Source organism: Hordeum vulgare, chromosome 2H (genome assembly GCF_904849725.1).
Source record: "Hordeum vulgare subsp. vulgare chromosome 2H, MorexV3_pseudomolecules_assembly, whole genome shotgun sequence".
Taxonomy (NCBI): Eukaryota; Viridiplantae; Streptophyta; class Magnoliopsida; order Poales; family Poaceae; genus Hordeum; species Hordeum vulgare.
Window position 1 is genome coordinate 645611494 of NC_058519.1, and position 15771 is coordinate 645627264.

At 42.8% G+C, this 15771-nt stretch overlaps 1 pseudogene; it reads right to left on the reverse strand.

Annotated features, from left to right (window-relative positions):
* Positions 1-265: 265 nt before the first annotated feature.
* Positions 266-14864, reverse strand: LOC123428895 (annotated as a pseudogene).
* Between the last annotated feature and the right edge of the window lie 907 nt (positions 14865-15771).

Genomic DNA, 15771 nt, shown 5'->3' on the forward strand with positions numbered 1-15771 from the left:
TGACATCACCATGATAGGTCTTCGTGCGCGTAGGAAATTTTTTGTTTCCCATGCGACGTTCCCCAACAAATTCATCACACATATGCATCATAATTTCATCACTAACAATTCACCTTAACTAAAGGATTCAACAAACAACGTATGAGCCATGGTTCAATGCTACAAAAGTAACTTGTTTAGGAGATTCAAATATAACATATTGCAAGCCATATTCCAAAGCTTGTAACTAAAGATAACGACCCACATGGTCAGATCACATCATAATTTATTCTTCATCACAAATACACTTGATCTCCTTTAGCTTCCTCTTGTTAACTTCACTGCTTTCTTTAGGTCAGCAATGCAGTACTCCAGAGTACTCTTCTTAATGCTCAACTTCTCCTTGTCTTTCATCATCTCTGCAATGCAACCATCCAACTTCTCCTTCTCTTTCTTCACGTCAGCAAAGCAAAACTTCAAAGTCCTTTTATCAGAGCTCATCTTTTTCTTCTCTTTAAGATGATTGAACTTCAAATTTCTAATGCCATCGCCTTGAGCTAGATGGATGAACTTCAAGTAGTGAACAACATACTTCAATTTAGTGATCCCAGCATCCTTTGAAACAAGTTGTTCACTCATATTTTTCATGCTGTTGTCCACATTGATTGTAATGTTCTCAACATCCTACTGGTTGTTTTCTTGTGGAAGATTATCATGGGAATTAAAGAAGTTGTTGACATCTTCCACAAGCTTCTCAAAAGTCTCCCGCAACTTGTTTTTTCTGTTCTATGGGATTGTGGATAGTAGATGAATGTTCCAAGCATGCCATCCTATTATCATGCTTTCTATCCTCATACGTGAGCCATAGTTTGTGGAGAGAATTTTGCAGATGCTCTGGCCACTCCTCATCAACCCACTACACTACTCCACAGTTATTAACTCCCTGTAATACGAATTACAGTTCCAAGATTCAGTCATAAGTTACAAAGACAGTTAAGTTACAGGTTCAGTTAAGTAATAGATTCAATTAATTTATAGAGTCAGTTAAGTTTCATAGTCAGTCAAGGTAGAGATTTAGTTAGAATAAAGATTCAATTAAATATTTAGTTAACTATTAGCAGTGAAGCCAAAGATTTAGTTAAAAGTTAATCTAAAGAAACAAGATTATGTTTGAAGCCCATATACATTGATAAACAAAAAAAACTAAATTGACCAAAACTAAACAACAACTATTTTGGCATGTTCATCTTATCAAACATGAATAGTAATCATGAACAATGAATAGTGATTATGAACAATGAACAGTTAACCCTAGAATATTTTTGCAATGCTGCACAAGTGAGCTACAACTGATAAATTCCAACTAATTTGCAAACTTACTTTAGTGGCACAAGCAATGGACCTCCTCGCGTTAGATATTCCATTAAATCATACACATTTATTCCCTGGATTCCATGCTCGCACATCAGTGATACATCTCCGACGTATCTATAATTTTTGATGGTTTCATGCTATTATCTTGTCAAACTTTGGATATTTTGTATGCCTTTTATATCTTTTTTGGGACTAACTTATTAACTCAGTGCCAAGTGCCAGTTCCTGTTTTTCCGTGTTGTTGACCCTTTTCAGAGGAAGATTTTAAACGGAGTCCAAACGGAATAAAACTTCCGGAACAAAAGATACGCGTCAAACTTGAGAACCAAGGCAGGGGCCAGCAGGGGACCCCACAAGCCCCCTAGGCGCGGCCAGGGGGGCCCGCACCTCCCAGGATTGTGGGATCCCTGGGCCTCGCCTTGTTGGAAATATGCCCTAGAGACAATAATAAATTAGTTATTATTATATTTCTTTGTTCATGATAATTGTTTATTATCCATGCTATAATTGTATTGATTGGAAACACAGTGCATGTGTGGATACATAGACAAAACACTGTCCCTAGTAAGCCTCTAGTTGACTAGCTCATTGATCAAAGATGGTCAAGGTTTCCTGGCCATAGGCAAGTGTTGTTACTTGATAACGGGATCACATCATTAGGAGAATCATGTGATGGACTAGACCCAAACTAATAGACGTAGCATGTTGATCGTGTCATTTTGTTGCTACTGTTTTCCGCGTGTCAAGTATTTGTTCCTATGACCATGAGATCATATAACTCACTGACACCGGAGGAATACTTTGTGTGTATCAAACGTCGCAACGTAACTGGGTGACTATAAAGATGCTCTACAGGTATTTCCGAAGGTGTTCGTTGAGTTAGTATGGATCGAGACTGGGATTTGTCACTCCGTGTGACGGAGAGGTATCTGAGGGCCCACTCGGTAATACAACATCACACACAAGCCTTGCAAGCAATGTGACTTAGTGTAAGTCACGGGATCTTGTATTACGGAACGAGTAAAGAGACTTGCCGGTAAACGAGAGTGAAATAGGTATGCGGATACCGACAATCGAATCTCGGGCAAGTAACATACCGAAGGACAAAGGGAATGACATACGGGATTATATGAATCCTTGGCACTGAGGTTCAAACGATAAGATCTTCGTAGAATATGTGGGATCCAATATGGGAATCCAGGTCCTGCTATTGGGTATTGACCGAGGAGTCACTCGGGTCATGTCTACATAGTTCTCGAACCCGCAGGGTCTGCACACTTAAGGTTCGACGTTGTTTTATGCGTATTTGAGCTATATGGTTGGTTACCGAATGTTGTTTGGAGTCCCGGATGAGATCAGGACGTCTCGAGGGTTTCCGGAAACGAAGATTGATATATAGGATGACCTCATTTGATTGCCGGAAGGTTTTCGGAGTTACCGGGAATGTGCCGGGAATGACGAATGGGTTTCGGGTGTTCACCGGGGGGGGGGGGGGGGCAACCCACCCCGGGGAAGCCCATAGGCCTTGGGGGTGGCGCACCAGCCCTTGGTGGGCTGGTGGGACAGCCCAAGAAGGCCCTATGCGCCAAAGGATAAGAAATCAAAGAGAAAAAAAAGGGAGGTGGGAAAGGAGAGAAGGACTCCACCTTCCAAACCTAGTTGGATTCGGTTTGGAAGGGGAGGACTTCCCCCCCTTGGTTCGGCCGACCCCCTTGGGGCTCCTTGAGCCTCAAGGCAAGGCCCCCCTCCCTCCTATATATAGTGGGGTTTTAGGGCTGATTTGAGACAACTTTGCCACGACAGCCCGACCACATACCTCCACGGTTTTTCCTCTAGATCGCGTTTCTGCGGAGCTCGGGCGGAGCCCTGCCGAGATCAGATCACCACCAACCTCCGGAGCACCGTCACGCTGTCGGAGAACTCATCTACCTCTCCGTCTCTCTTGATGTATCAAGAAGGCCGAGATCATCGTCGAGCTGTACGTGTGCTGAACGCGGAGGTGCCGTCCGTTCGGCACTAGATTGTGAGACGGATCGCGGGACGGTTCGTGGGACGGTTCGCGGGGCGGATCAAGGGACGTGAGGATGTTCCACTACATCAACCGCGTTCACTAACGCTTCTGTTGTGCGATCTACAAGGATACGTAAGATCGGAAATCCCCTCTCGTAGATGGACATCACCATGATAGGTCTTCGTGCGCGTAGGAAAATTTTTGTTTCCCATGCGACGTTCCCCAACAGTGATATCAGAGCTAGGTTCATGCGTAGATGTCTTCTCGAGTAGAACACAAAAGTTTTTGTGGGCGGTGATGTGCGTTTTGCTGCCCTCCTTAGTCTTTTCTTGATTCCGCGGTATTGTTGGATTGAAGTGGCTTGGACCGACATTACTCGTACGCTTACGAGAGACTGGTTTCATCGCTACGAGTAACCCCGTTGCTCAAAGATGACTGGCAAGTGTCGGTTTCTCCAACTTTAGTTGAATCGGATTTGACCGAGGAGGTCCTTGTATAAGGTTAAATAGCAATTCATATATCTCCGTTGTGGTGTTTGCGTAAGTAAGATGCGATCCTACTAGATACCCATGGTCACCACGTAAAACATGCAACAATAAAATTAGAGGACGTCTAACTTGTTTTTGCAGGGTATGCTTGTGATGTGATATGGCCAACGATGTGATGTGATATATTGGATGTATGAGATGATCATGTTGTAATAGATAATATCGACTTGCACGTCGATGGTACGGCAACCGGCAGGAGCCATAGGGTTGTCTTTAAATTAACGTTTGTGCTTGCAGATGCGTTTACTATTTTGCTAGGATGTAGCTTTAGTAGTAATAGCATGAGTAGAACGACAACCCCGATGGATACACGTTGATGGAGATCATGGTGTGACGCTGGTGACAAGAAGATCGTGTCGGTGCTTTGCTGATGCAGATCAAGAAGCACATGATGATGGCCATATCATGTCACTTATGAATTGCATGTGATGTTAATCCTTTTATGCACCTTATATTGCTTAGAACGACGGTAGCATTATGAGGTGATCTCTCACTAAAATTTCAAGACGAAATTGTGTTCTCCCTGACTGTGCACCGTTGCGACAGTTCTTCGTTTCAAGACACCACGTGATGATCGGGTGTGATAGACTCAACGTTCACATACAACGGGTGCAAAACAGTTGCACACGCGGAACACTCGGGTTAAGCTTGACGAGCCTAGCATGTGCAGACATGGCCTCGGAACACATGAGACCGAAAGGTCGAGCATGAATCGTATAGTTGATATGATTAGCATAGAGATGCTTACCACTGAAACTATTCTCGACTCACGTGATGATCGGACTTGAGATAGTGGATTTGGATCATGTACCACTCAAATGACTAGAGAGATGTATTTTTGAGTGGGAGTTCTTAAGTAATATGATTAATTGAACTAATTTTCATGAACATAGTCTAATGGTCTTTGCGAATTACGATGTAGCTTGCGCTATAGCTCTACTGTTTTTATATGTTCCTAGAGAAAATTTAGTTGAAAGTTGATAGTAGCAAACTTTGCAGACTGAGTCTGTAAAACCGAGGATTGTCCTCGTTGCTGCGCAGAAGGCTTATGTCCTTAATGCACCACTCGGTGTTTTGCACCTCGAGCGTCGTGTGTAGATGTTGTGAACATCCGACATACACGTTTCTGATGACTACACAATAGTTCAGTGCAAAATACTTAATGGCTTAGAAGCAAGGCGCCGAAGACGTTTTTGAAACGTCACGGAACATAAGTGATGTTCTAAAGAGATGAAATTGTGATTTCATGCTTGTGCCCTTGTTAAGAGGTTCGAGACCTCCAACAAGATTCTTTGTCCAAAAAGTAAAGGAGAAAAACTCAATTGTTGAGCATGTGCTCAGATTGTCTGAGTACGACAATCGCTTGAATCAAGTGGGAGTTAATCTTCCAGATGAGATAGTGATGGTTCTCCAAAGTCACTGCCACCAAGCTGTGAGAGCTTCGTGATGAACTATAACATATCAAGGATAGATACCATGATCCTTGAGCGATTCGCGATGTTCGACACTGCGAAAGTAGAAATCAAGAAGGAGCATCAATAGTTGATGGTTAGTAAAACCACTAAGTTTCAAGAAAGGCAAGGGCTAGAAGGGATACTTCGTGAAACGGCAAAACAGTTGCTGCACTAATGAAGAGACCCAAGATTAAACCCAAACCCGAGACTAAGTGCTTCTGTAATGAGGGGAACAGTCACTGAGGCGGAGCAACTCAAGATACTTGGTAGATAAGAACGCTGGCAAAAGTCGAAAGAAGTATATTTAATATACATGATGTTGATGTGTACTTTACTAGTACTCCTAGTAGCATGAGGGTATTGGATACCGGTTCGGTTGCTAAGTGATTAGTAACACGAAATGATAGCTACGGCGTAAACGGAGACTAGCTAAAGGCAAGGTGACGATACGTGTTGGAAGTGTTTCCAAGATTGATATGATCAAAACGTCGCACGCTCCCTTTACCATCGGGATTGATGTTAAACAGAAATAATTGTTATTTGGTGCTTGCGTTAAGCATGAACATGATTGGATTGTGTTTATTGCAATACGATTATTCATTTAAAGAGAATAATGGTTACTCTATTTGCTTGAATAATCATCTTCAATGGTTTATTGAATCTCGATCGTAGTGTTACACATGTTCATGATATTGGTGTCAAAAGATACGAGGAAATGATGATAGTACCACTTACTTGTGGCGCTGCCGCTTGAGTCATGTTGGTATAAATTGCATGAAGAAGCTCCATGCTGATGGATCTTTATACTCACTTGATTTTGAATCACTAGTGACATGCAAATCATACCGCATGAGCAAGGCCTTGTTTTCATTGAGATGAAACAAGATAGTAACTTGTTGGAAGTGATACATTTTGATGTATGCAGTCCAATGGGTGCTGAGGCACGCAGTGGATATCATTATGTTCTTACTTCAATGACAATTTGAGTAGATACAAGAGTACTTTCTTAATGAATCACAAGTCTGAAATATTGAAAAGTTCAATTCTGTTTCAGGAGTGAAGTTCGTCGTAACGATAGGATAAACTGTCTATGATATGATCATAGAAATGAATATCTGAGTTACGAGTTTTGGTACGCAGTTAAGACAATGTGGATATTGTTTCGCAGTTCATGCCACCTGGAACATCATAGTGTGATGATGTGTTTGAACGTCATAGCCATGCACTATTTGGTATGGCGCATGCTATGATGTCTCTTATCGAATTAGCACTATCGTTTATGAGTTATGCATTAGAGACAACCGCATTCACTTTAAATAGGGCACCGCGTATTTCTGTTGAGATGACACAGTATAGACTGAGGCTTAGAGAAGTCTAAACTGTCGTTTCTTGAAAGTTTGGGGCTTCGACAGTTGTGTGAAAAAGTTTCAGTCGACTAAGCTCAAACCCAAAGCGGATAAATGCATCTTCATAGGATATCCAAAACAGTTGGATACATCTCCTATCTCAGATCCGAAAGCAAAGTGTTTGTTTCTAGAAACGGATCCTTTATCGAGGAAAGGTTTCTCTCGAAAGAATTGAGTGGGAGGGTGGTAGAACTTGATGAGGTTATTGAACCATCACTTCAACCAGTGTGTAGCAGGGCGTAGGAAGTTGTTCCTGTGGCGCCTACACCAATTGAAGTGAAAGCTGATGATGGTAATCATCGAGCATTGGATCAAGTTAATACAAACCTCGTAGGTTGACAAGGTCGCGTACTACTGCAGAGTGGTACGGTAACCCTGTCTTGAAGGTAATGTTGTTGAGCAACAGTGAACCTACGAGTTATGAAGAAAGCAATGGTGGGCCCGGATTCCGACAAATGGCTCGAGGCCATGAAATCCGAGAGAGGATCCATGTATGAAAACAAAGTGTAGACTTTGGAAGAACTACTTGATGGTCATAGGACTATTGAGTAAAGATGGATCTTTAAAAGGAAGACAGACGATGATGGTGATAAGTCACTATTAAGAAAAGCTCGACTTGTCGCAAAGATGTTTCCGACAAGATCAAACAGTTGACTATGATGAGACTTTCTCACTCGTAGTGATGCTAAAAGTCTGTTAGAATTATGTTAGTAGTTGCTGCATTATTTATGAAATGTTGCACATAGGATGTCAAAACATTGTTTCCTCGACAGTTTCCTTGAGCGAACATTGTATGTGATACAACCAAGAGGTTTTGTCGATCCTAAAGATACTAGCAAGTATGCAAGCTCCAGTGATCCTTCAATGGACTGGTGCAAGCATCTCGGAGTTGGAATATACACTTTGATGAGATGATCAAACATTTTGGGTTTGTACAAGGTTTATGAGAAACTTGTATTTCCAAAGAAGTGAGTGGGAGCACTATAGAATTTCTAATAAGTATATGTGGTTGACATATTGTGGATCAGAAGTAATGTAGAATTTCTATAAAGCATACAAGGTTATTTGAAAGGAGTTTTCAAAGGAGTACCTGGATTGCGCTACTTGAACGTTGAGCATCAAAGATCTATGGAGATAGATCGAAAGCGCTTAATGGAAGTTTCAACAAGATGCATGCCTTGAAAAGTTTTTGAAGGAGTTCAAAATAGATCAGCAAAGAAGGAGTTCTTGGTTGCGTTGTAAGGTGTGAATTTGAGTAAGACTCAAAAACCCGACCCCGGCAGAATAAAGAGGATAGACGAAGGTCGTCTTATATGCCTTGGCCGTAGAATCTGAAGTATGCCATGCTGGGTACCGCACCTGATGTGTGCCTTGACTCAAAGTCTGTTGAGAGGTACAGAAAGTGATCCATGATTGAATCACTAGCAGCGGTCAAAATTTATCCTTAGTAACTGATGGACTAAGGAATTTTTCTCGATTATGGAGGTGGTTAAAGTGTTCGTCGTAAAGGGTTACGTCGATGCAAGCTTTGACACTAATCCGAATAACTATGAGTAGTGAAACGGATTCGTATAGTAGAGTAGATATTTGGAGTATTTCCGAATAGCACATAGTAGCAGCATCTATAAGATGACATAAAGATTTGTAAAGAACACACGGATCTGAAAGTTTCAGAACCATTGACTAAAACCTCTCTCACGAGCAAGACGTGATCAGACCCCATAACTATATGGGTGTTGGATTCGTTGGAATCACATGGTGATGTGAACTAGATTATTGACTCTAGTGCAAGTGGGAGACTGTTTGAAATATGCCCTAGAGGCAATAATAAATTAGTTATTATTATATTTCTTTGTTCATGATAATCATTTATTATCCATGCTATAATTGTATTGATTGGAAACACAGTGCATGTGTGGATACATAGACAAAACACTATCCCTAGTAAGCCTCTAGTTGACTAGCTCGTTGATCAAAGATGGTCAAGGTTTCCTGGCCATAGGCAAGTGTTGTTACTTGATAACGGGATCACATCATTAGGAGAATCATGTGATGGACTAGACCCAAACTAATAGACGTAGCATGTTGATCGTGTCATTTTGTTGCTACTGTTTTCTGCGTGTCAAGTATTTGTTCCTATGACCATGAGATCATATAACTGTATCAAATGTCGCAACGTAACTGGGTGCCTATAAAGATGCTCTACAGGTATTTCTGAAGGTGTTCGTTGAGTTAGTATGGATCGAGACTGGGATTTGTCACTCCGTGTGACGGAGAGGTATCTCGGGGCCCACTCGGTAATACAACATCACACACAAGCCTTGCAAGCAATGTGACTTAGTGTAAGTCACGGTATCTTGTATTACGGAACGAGTAAAGAGACTTGCCGGTAAACAAGATTGAAATAGGTATGCGGATACCGACGATCGAATCTCGGGCAAGTAACATACCGAAGGACAAAGGGAATGACATACGAGATTATATGAATCCTTGGCACTGAGGTTCAAACGATAAAATCTTCGTAGAATATGTGGGATCCAATATGGGCATCCAGGTCCCGCTATTGGGTATTGACCGAGGAGTCACTCGGGTCATGTCTACATAGTTCTCGAACCCGCAGGGTCTGCACACTTAAGGTTCGACGTTGTTTTATGCATATTTGAGTTATATGGTTGGTTACCGAATGTTGTTCGGAGTCCCAGATGAGATCACGGACGTCTCGAGGGTTTCCGGAATGGTCCGGAAACGAAGATTGATATATAGGATGACCTTTTTTGATTGCCGGAAGGTTTTTGGAGTTACCGGGAATGTGCTGGGAATGACGAATGGGTTCGGGTGTTCACCGGGGGGCAACCCACCCCGGGGAAGCCCATAGGCCTTGGGGGTGGCGCACCAGCCCTTGGTGGGCTGGTGGGACAGCCCAAGAAGGCCCTATGCGCCAAAGGATAAGAAATCAAAGAGAAAGAAAAAAAAGGGGAGGTGGGAAAGGAGAGAAGGACTCCACCTTCCAAACCTAGTTGGATTCGGTTTGGAAGGGGAGGACTTCCCCCCCTTGGTTCGGCCGATCCCCTTGGGGCTCCTTGAGCCTCAAGGCAAGGCCCCCCCTCCCTCCTATATATAGTGGGGTTTTAGGGCTGATTTGAGACAACTTTGCCACGGCAGCCCGACCACATACCTCCACGGTTTTTCCTCTAGATCGCGTTTCTGCGGAGCTCGGACGGAGCCGTGCTGAGATCAGATCACCACCAACCTCCAGAGTGCCGTCACGCTTCCGGAGAACTCATCTACCTCTCCGTCTCTCTTGCTGGATCAAGAAGGCCGAGATCATCGTCGAGCTGTACGTGTGCTGAACGCGGAGGGGCCGTCCGTTCGGCACTAGATCATGAGACGGATCGCGGGACGGTTCGTGGGACGGTTCGCGGGGCGGATCGAGGGACGTGACGACGTTCCACTACATCAACCGCGTTCACTAACACTTCTGTTGTGCGATCTACAAGGGTACGTAGATCGGAAATCCCCTCTCGTAGATGGACATCACCATGATAGGTCTTCGTGTGCATAGGAAAAATTTTGTTTCCCATGCGACGTTCCCCAACACGCCTGTCCTAGCTCCTTCGCCTATAAATTCTCTAAAATCCCAGAAAAAATCAAGAGATCGACGAAAATACTTTTCCACCGCCGCAAGCTTCTGTCTCCGCAAGATCCCATCTGGGGCACGATCTGGTGCCCTCCCGGAGGGGAGATTCAGATACGGAGGCCTTCTTCATCAACACCATGACTTCTCCAATCATGCGTGAGTAGTTCACCATAGACCTACGGGTCCATAGCTAGTAGCTAGATGGCTTCTTCTCTCTCTTGGATCTTCAATACAAAGTTCTCCATGATCTTCATGGAGATCTATCCGATGTAATCTTCTTTTGCGGTGTGTTTGTCGAGATCCGATGAATTGTGGATTTATGATCAGATTATCTATGAATCTTATTTGAGTTTCTTCTGATCTCTCTTATGCATGATTTCATATCCTTGTAATTCTCTTCGAGTTGTGGGTTTTGTTTGGCCAACTTGATGTATGATTCTTGCAATGGGAGAAGTGCTTGGTTTTGGGTTCATACCGTGCGGTGACCTCACCCAGTGATAGAAGGGGTAGCGAGGCACGTATCGTGTTATTGCCATCAAGGGTAGAAAGATGGGGTTTTCATCGTTGGTTTGAGTTTATCCCTCTACATCATTTCATCTTGCTTAAGGTGTTACTCTGTTCACTACAACAGGACCCCCCCTATAGCAACGCTTTTTTATGTATCTAAAAGTCCATATGCGTAGTTAGTGTCTTTACCAATGGTTTGGGATGCATTGCCTTATCCAGTGTTGCTAGCGCATAATGCAACGCTTATACTTCCGTCGGTAAAATGGATCGTTGCAAGAGTGCAACACATAAAACAGAATTTTACAACACTTTTATATGTTGTACTTAATGTACATGAGTCCAAATCTAATTGCCTGGCAACTGAGAATATGCAACGCTTATTCTTTCCATCAATTAAATTAATGGTCCACATAATGCTTCTCATTTATCTATAGTAAATGAGCAAAAGAGAAGAGAATATATGTACGAAAGGAGAAAGGGAGAAATCATATATTGGATAAACTTTTGGATTACAATAGTGGATATTACAGGAGGAACATCATCCAAATGTGATGCATAATTCAAATATGCTCTTGACAACAAAACTTAAATTGAAACCATCCATCAACATCCCTACAACTTAACAAAAACTTAATCGAGCAACATGATCCAAGAGGAACAACATACCTACTAACTTAACTAAAACTAAAAGTATCTGTCATCGTCATCATGAACCAGAATACCATCACCATCATTGAAGTATAATTGCCTCATCCATATATCTTCTGAATCTACAAAGAAAATAACAAAATGAACTGTTAATACACGATGCATTGAGATTACACAAGTAGTGATAGAGGCATGATGTTTCACATACAAATGTTAAACAGAATGCAATCTTTGTTTTTTCTGCATTATCAAGAATATTATAGGTTTTGCGACTCCGTATCAAATCTTCAGTTTTCACAAGTGTCATATGAACATGAAGTGCCCAGAATTCATTCGCAGTTTCAGGACCATCAAGGTTAAATTTAGGATCAGATCTTACAACTAGAAAAAGAGTTACGTACTTGTTAAATGTAAGTGGAGACATGATACCATGAAAAATAAGGATAAAGCCACGTAATTGCAATGTTTAAATAATCAAACCTTTTTATTAATGAAACGAAGTTATAAAGATGTAAATCAAACTTCAGTCTACTACTGTCATCATAATTAGTTTGCTAATACTGAAATTGTAGAAAGATATTTTTTACATATAGTTTTTAAGAGCTAGGCCAATAAAATATCTATCAATTTCTTCACTTGGTTTCTGACATCTTACTTCATTCACGTTTCATAAACATTGCCAAAAGAAAATTCATATTATGTTTTCTATCGGGCATAGAAGTATATATATAAATAGTTGGTAAATGAGGTTGCGTGTGTTTGGATCATATTAAAGTTATAATAATATCAAGGACATCAAACGGTAATTGTGGGGCATGCACATCACTACAAGTCCAACTCCTCGAGAAATGATGACTTCACTCTTTGCATAATTCTCAATACAATTTCATGGTCGTAGTTGCATACAGTTTTGCCAAACCAATTCTACCATAGAAGAAAAGGAATCTGATGATATACTAGAGGTTTGAAAAAATAATGGAAACACATGATGACACATTGGCAAATAGTAACCTTGTACAACACTTGAGGTTACAAATATCTTCCGCTGGAATCATCGATGGTACCATAGCATTAATCTTGACTATGTGCAGTTTGAGAGCTCCCTACAGTACAAAATAATTGATACCATAAAAATACACTTATAAAAAGGATAAAACATATTCAAATACGGCTGAATCCAATTTACATGGCTTGTCAATTATGTTACATGGTACAGGGATACCATTACGGGAAAACGACATTTTCTTGAAATAGCCTAATGGGGATACGACGAGTATATGTACAAATACATAAAAAATCAGCATAAAAATCATTAATTTAGAGGGTTAGAAAATTGACGTTTATAAAGTAACCTGATCATGGATATAAAAAAGTTGCTGCATTTTCAATTTTCATGTGCCAACTCCTTGATGCAGTCCTTGTGTTCCTGAGAACACTACTAGAAAAAACCTTATACACTGAAAAATAGCAGTAGCGCTGGATAAAAGGCGGCGCTACTGCTACATATCAGTAGCGCACTTCCAGTACAGGCGCTACTGCTAACTACTTATCAGTAGTGCGGCTTTAGGAAACACGCTACTATTAATATTGCCCCACCGTTCGAGACGGGGCTAGATTTAGTAGTGTGTGCCCCCAATGCCGACGCTACTACTAAAAGAATAGTAGCAGTGTGTTTTTACAACCGCACTACTACTAAGTGGGGCACTTTTCATTTCGTCGCCTCCCTAGGCCCCTCTCTCTCACTCTCTCCCTCTCTCCCTCTCCACACTCCGTCACCGCCGCCGCCCCACACTCCCTCCCTCGCAACTCTATGCCGCCGCCGCCCCGCACTCCCTCTCTCCCCACTCTGCGCCGCCGCCCCGCCTCTACCTCACCGACGCCCCTACCTTGTCATCGCCCCTGCCTCGCCGACGCGGACACCCCTGCCTCGCCGACATCCTTCCTCCTCCACTCGCCGTCGTTGAGCTCACCACCGTAAGTACCTCTCCCCTCCCCTCATCTCTATAGATAGCTTAGTACAATTAACAAATTAGCAAATGTTAGGTAGGTTATGTTCTAGGGTTCTAGGTTAAATAGGTGTAATAGTTGTAGCGCCTTACTAGTAGCGCGATTACCCGCGCTACTACTAGGCTTTTCCCTAGTAGTGGAATCATGGTACGGGACTGGTATACTGGTTGTCCTCGGAATCATGGACGACATTACTACCATACCCACTCCCAGATCGGGGAACATAGGATTAGTTGTTCGACCTACACGACATTCCCTAACATTAAGATAAATATATGTACTTCATTATCCCTTAAATCCTAATCCGTAACATGCTTAAAAATAGATAAGTTGAAGCAATGGATCGAAGCTTACTTGCGTACAGTACAAATTCTCGATGAAGAAGACTTAGAGAATGGAGATGAACTGCGTTGTGAGGTGTCAGCGGCGGCGGCGTAAGGGAGTCTGGAGATGCGCTGAAACTAGTCTTGTGATTTGTCAACTTCAAGATTACAGCGAGAGGAAGGATTCTAGCGATTAGGTTTATCTATCCATCGAGTAGGCCTTCTGATGGGCTGGAGATCGAGTGTTAACATGTCCTTACATATCCTTGATATATACCTGCGTGTCCTAGCCGTATTCTGTTTTTTTGTCTTTATTTTAATTTGATAAAATGTGCTACGATGGATATGCGTATCTCGCGTGTATCCCGGCATATCACCATCCTAGTGCAGTATCCTGCACTGATACAACACTTCTATGACATATCCCTGCAACATAATTGGCTGTTGTTTCAGAACATATGATTCAAGACTCAAATTTATCGATCTTTGGCATTAGTTCTGGACGTGTGTTCAAGGCAGTGACTGGTGTTGTGCATGTAGGGGTTGTCCGTTTATGCATCCTTCCCTATCATACCATTCAATCTAATTAGCACGCAAGACATAGATAATCAAAAAAACTCTACAGAACAAAGAGGCTACTAAATCCATAGTTCTAGGTTGGTCAATTATCTTCATGCTTTTTGGGTGAGGTAGCATAGGATATATTCACATGTTTAGTAGTGGTTACGCAACACACGGGTACGTAGGAGGTTTAGCCTTAACTCATGGGGTAATTTGAAGTCCAAGTCATGGTCACATACCTAGCCTCGTCTGACTCCACATACAACGCCGTGTTGGCCATGTCCTCCACCCCCAGCACTGTGCCATCGAGTTCCATGGTCATGTATTCCCTTTCAACTTCCCTCCTTAGCCCATCCTTGTCGATGCCGCGGCATATCCCATCCATTGACATCACCATCAGCAGCGTCATGGTGGAGTTCACACGCAGCTGATTTCTCCCTGCACATGTACATGAGAAGAGGATAATAGTGGTTAGAGGAAGGGGGGCGAGAGGACGTAGCCAGGGGAAGGGATGCACTCACCGAATGAGAGGAGGATGCCATGGCCATCGACATCGGAGGCGGCACCCGAAACCCTAGGGGGAGGGTCGTGGGTGGTCTTGGGTGGCCGCAAGCACCTGATTGAGTCGGATGGGAGGGCATCGTGGTTTGATGGGGACCTCGAGGGTGGGGGATGCGGTGGATCCGGCAGCTGCCAGAGCTATGAGGTGGGTGGAGAGGAGGGGGAGATCCGGTGGCGAGGTGGGAGGAGGGGAGGGGTAGATCCGATGGCGAGGTGGCGAGGAGGAGGAAGAGGTGGTCATGATCTTGGAGAGAAGAGGGGAATCACGGGCTTCCTTTTTCATGTGTCTCCCTCTCTCTCATTCCGTTTGTTTACTTTTTTCATATGTATACTACAATAGGGGCAAGATCAACCTGCAATATGCTACAACGCTTATATCCGTATCTATGGCAAATTCTGCAACATATAGTCAAAATGTTGTAAAATTTGTGTTGCTTTACAGGGGGTATCCTTGTAGTGGTTCGTCATGAACTCAATACACTAGATGCGCGCTGGATAGCGGTCGATGTGTGGAGTAATAGTAGTAGATGCAAAAAGTATCGGTCTACTTGTCTCGAACGTGATGCCTATATGTATGATCATTGCATTAGATATCGCCATGACTTTGCGCGGTTCTATCAGTTGCTCGACGGTAATTTTTTCATCCACCGTAATATTTGCTATTTTGAGAGAAGCCTCTAGTGAACACTATGGCCCCCGGGTCTACTTCACACCATATTTTCAGCCTTACTCTTTTACTTCGTTGCACTTTCCGC